The 4,689-nt window shown below is 49.9% G+C and overlaps 1 protein-coding gene across 3 annotated transcripts in view; it reads right to left on the reverse strand.

Annotated features, from left to right (window-relative positions):
* ERG (ETS transcription factor ERG) overlaps positions 1 to 466 on the reverse strand; it is a 138,369-nt gene extending 137,903 nt beyond the window's left edge. Inside the window, exon 1 of one of the 3 annotated variants that reach the window (XM_015641426.3) lies at positions 275 to 455. The gene's annotated coding sequence lies outside the window, so the exon portion shown is untranslated. Of the gene's footprint in view, positions 1 to 274 lie in introns of all 3 variants that reach the window. The other 2 variants (XM_015641407.3, XM_015641450.3) reach the window with 2 other exon arrangements.
* Positions 467 to 4,689: the final 4,223 nt, after the last annotated feature.

Genomic DNA, 4,689 nt, shown 5'->3' on the forward strand with positions numbered 1-4,689 from the left:
GCTTCGCCCCCCGGCGCGGGGAACAAGAGCGCGTTTGAAGGGGCGAGAACAAGCGCGCGGTTGTGGCGGGGACCCGACGTGAATCCCAGCCTGGCCCCTAAACCAGGTGGCAGCGGGAGGAATAACGGGATGCTCGGGAATAAAAGGGGAGCGAGGTGTGTGTGCGGGGCGGGAGCGGGGGGAAGCAGAGGAGGCTGGTCCTGCCGAAGCTGCAGCCCCATCTCCCAGGGGTGATGAAGAGGGGACCCATCCCGGCGCTGCCATCGGCACTCACCTCGCACGGAGGAAAAGCAGGGGAGAAGCGGGCGGTGCGCCCCGTCCTGTCCCTTGTCCCTTGTCCCGTCCCTCCCTCCGGCGGCCCCGGGGCTCCTTACCGGGGCTCCGCTTGTCCCCTCCGCCGCCGCCTCGCCCCGACCTTCCCCGGGCACGCCTCGGCCCCCGCCGCACCGCCGGGCATCGCCCGCCGCTCTCCGCCAGCGGTCAGCGCCCGGCACCGGCGTCCGCAGCAGAAAACCCAGTAGTCCCTTAATTAAAAATAATAATTAAAAAAAAAAAATATAAAAAAAAATAATTAAAAGCGTCTCAGTTTTTAAAGCAGAACTACATAATGTATTAATTGGTTGCTATTAGCATGCAGTTTTATTGAGCATAGCACACAGAAGTCTGATTGTAAGCGAGGAGTGTTTTCAATGAAAGTGGAGTTATTTTAGCTGCAGACATGTTTACATTTCTGTGGTTTAGTCTATAACTTTCTCTTTTTCTTGCTTCAGAATTCTGCTCCATGAAGCAAAGCCCTTAGCTCCCAGACATTCCAAAAAGTCTGCCAAAATAATAGGGGGGGGAAGAAAAAAAAAAATGGAGAAGGAATAAAAAAAACACACACAGAGACCCCCAAGTCTGGGTCAGGCTCAGGGCTGGGTATGGGCAGAGAGACTATACCCCCTCCTCACTCTCCCTCTCCAGTTAAAAAGCCTTCAGGGCTCCATTTCCTGTTTTTAAGGAAAAAATAAAGCGGGTCTAGGACTGATTTTAGACACTGCCTAGACCAGGGCTGGTGGGTGCCGAGGACCTTTAACTCTCTCGATGCCAAAGAGTACCTGATACCACACATCCAGGCAACCACACACCTCCCTGCCTTGGAGCAGCCCCAGCAGAAAAATGGGCTTTTTACCCCTAATGTGTGTTTTTTGGGGTGACAAAGATCCCAAAGGTCCCAAGCAACCACCCAGTGCTTGAATGAGCAGAGTGAAGAGATAAAATACCCCCAAAAAGTGGCACTGAGTGCCCTCTGCTACCGCAGCACCCACCTATGGAGATCTCCTGGTGAGCCTGTGGCGTCCCTTCTGGGAGTTGGGGACAGCGTTGTCACCCACCCCTCCTTCCCAGCAGCCTCCCCTGCCGTGGATGGGCAGCATCACTCGTGTGGCCCTCAGCGTGTGGGCGTGAAAACAACGTGAGCTGCTGGACGTTAAATCCGCAGCTTTGGAAAATCAAAAGAGAGCAGCTCGGCTAAAATTAGGAACACGCAGCAGTGAATGAAGCACGAAAGTCGTGGACGCCTCCCCACAAAAGTCCCGAGTCAAGTTTTCCACTCCAAGGCCTGGTAGGGTATGATAGGAATAGAAGCAGGAGTGTTCAGAATAAAGCACCCCTGTAATGAAGGGTTGTGTCTCCAGGGAAGGGACGAGGAGAGGTGGCAGGACGGAGGATGCTGATGCAGTGCCAGGATCCAGACAGGGCACCCTGTCCCAGTCCTGCCCCTCTGCCCTCAGCCACCTGCCCTGGGAGGGAAAATCCTTGGATTTGCCAGCAGCAAGGCAGGGCAGGAAAATTCACAGTGGTGTTTCTTGGCCCCCTGGCCCTCAACGTTTGCCTCCCAACCTCATCCAAAGCGTTTTTATGTGTGTGTCCCCTCCCCAGACTTTTTATTTTTACACGCCAGATGACTCCTGTATATTTGGACCTCTCGCTTTTGAAGAAGCCAGAAAGCATTATGATTTCCCAATGCTTAAAAAAGAAAAGAAAACACCTTTCCCCCAAGATGTTTTATATTAATTTAAGTATCGGTTCCTGGTTCATGTCAGCCCCTTTCACAATGAAATGTCCTGCGTGGGCTGTCACACCTGCTAAATATAATCCTCTCATTCTTTTGATATTCTGCAAAGGGCCTTTAAAGGTTCACATCCTCCAGTCTGGAGGTTTAATTGCTTCATCTCGGATTTTTAAGAAGCCTTATAAATTTCTGATTTTTGTGGATTTCAAAGGAGTGGGGGGAGGGATGGGAGAGGGATGCGAGGGTGATGCTGAGAGCACTGCACTGACACTGCAGGTCTTGTAAAAGCTCTGACCCTCCAGCCTGTCCCACAGCTTCTGCTCTTTGGGGCAGACAACTTGAGCTGGTTTTATGAGTTACCAATGAGTTAAATATGAAAATAGTAGCCTATTTCACTATGGTAAATGCTCACCAGGGAGGAAATCATAGATTCAGTTTTATAGAAGGTAATGGAGTGAGATTACCCACACTAATGTACTTAACTCTTCAGAGAACATAAATCCAGCAGGAGACAGCCCCAAAACCAGTTGATCCCCAAAACAAACTGCAGCCAGCAACAATTTCATCCTTACGAGGTGCTGGTGGCACCAGGTTTGCCTGGTGGAGCTGTGGTTAGAAACTCCTGGTCAGAGGAGTGTGGTGGTTACAGACTCCAACAAGGATGCTCCTGGGGCCAGAAAATGCCTGGCAGGATGGGAACAGGAGGGCTGGGGGGAAAATCCTGCAGCCCCAATCTTTGTACATCGCACACAGCAGCTCTCGGTAACACGACGGCCACAAATTCCCTGGAAGTGGGATGCATAATTCCTGTTAAATGAGATAAAACAGCAGAGAGAGGCACACTGAGCGTGCTGACAGCTTCGTGCTACACCCAGATGTGGCTGCAGGAATTGGCACCGTGGCAGGGCCCCCAAAATGCTGTGATTTCATGGAGGAGCTGCAGCAAAGCCAGCAGGGGTCGTGTCCAGCTCTCGGCGTGGCTCCATCTCCTGCATCTCCTTCCGAGGCACTCCCAGGGGCAGGGGACAGGCTGGCAGCCCCAGCAGTGACCAGCACACAGGACAGCTGAGCTGCTGGGCTCCCAGCTGGAAAGCTGCTCCACATTGCCACTCCATGCCCCAAAACCCCAATCTTCTGCCCTTTCGAGCCCTACTTGTGCCACTAAAATATTCAGCCAATGCTCCTGCAGAATGCAAGCAGTGGGAACACGAGGGAGGACAGGGAGGAGGGGGAAGCCAGGTGGGAGGCTGGAGCATCCCTTGCTGTGCCACCTTCCTGCCAGCAGCCCCAGGTCCCATGGCCCTGCAGCTCTTTGCTCACAGCCAGTTGCTCTGTCACAGCAGTTGTCCCCAAAGCTGACCCCGATGTCCTGTGCAGGGACAAGATCCACCCCAAAGGCTCATTCCTGGAGTTTTCTCTCAGGAGGAAGGAGGAAATTTCAGAGCAGATGGGTCTTCGAGCGCTGCCTCTTGCTCAGGAGCGTCGTGGGGAAAGAAAAAAAGTGGTCCCGTCATTTTCCATCTCCTTAAACACAGTTTTCTAAATGCAAGTTTGAAACAAGCGATAAAAATTAACAAATTATCACGTCTGGATCAAGAAAAAAATCCCATAGCCCTCACTTTTCCCATATTTCTTCCAGAGCAGTGGGCCTATGAAAATACATTTAGCAAGTGGCACAGCCTCAGATAATTTTGGGTCTTATTGGCAGAACTAGGGACTGAAGCACTTAAAGGATGCAAACCTTGCTGTGGTTTTAGGTTTTTTTGTGGTTTTAGGTTGCTGCTGTGTTCACCACTAAACCACATCCCCAGGTGTCACTTCCACGTGTTTATTGCAGATTTCCATGGACAGCAGTTCCACCACCTGCCTGGACAGCCCATTCCAGTGCCTGACCACCCTTTCAGTGAAGAAATTTTCCCCTAATATCACCCTGAGCCTCCCATGGTGCAACCTGAGGCTGTTTCCTCTTGTCCTGTCACTTGTCACCCAGGAGAAAAGACCAAGCCCCACCTGGCTACAACCTTCCAGGTGGGTGTAGAAAGCAATATGGTCCTCCCTGAGCCTCCTCTCCCCAGGTTAAACAACCAATTAATTAAAAAAAAAACCTGAAAAAAGAAGGATAATAATGCAAACTTCATAGCATTAATCATTGTAGTTCTTATCAATGAAATGGGATGTATGAATGATATTTATTTCTTTTGATATGAAGTAACAGGAGTAGAGCACAGATTATTTTATTTTTTTTCCCCACTGGCAAAATGCAATTCCAGCACCTGATTTTTCTCATTAGAATCAGAAAGGATTAACATTTTACCTGTGAAAATATCATTTAGGATGAACAAGTCAGGCAACAAAAAGGGGGCACTTATATAAATATTACCTCTCCCAGGTGTGGCTGACATTCACTAATAAAGGTTCCCTTATGTAAAAATGACATTTAATTCAGGAGAGATAGGCAGTTATACAGACACATCCTGTTGCCTGGGTATGAACAGGAAACTCTTTTTCAAGGAGCAGAAATTATGGCTTTTTACAGCACTCATGGATTTGTTTTAGTGACAGACTGGACACCTCAATATCATTTTGGCAATCACTGAAAAGACTCTGGTGTCCCTCCTATGAGAGAACCACTTTTA

This window comes from Parus major, chromosome 1, assembly GCF_001522545.3.
Source record: "Parus major isolate Abel chromosome 1, Parus_major1.1, whole genome shotgun sequence".
Lineage (NCBI taxonomy): Eukaryota > Metazoa > Chordata > Aves > Passeriformes > Paridae > Parus > Parus major.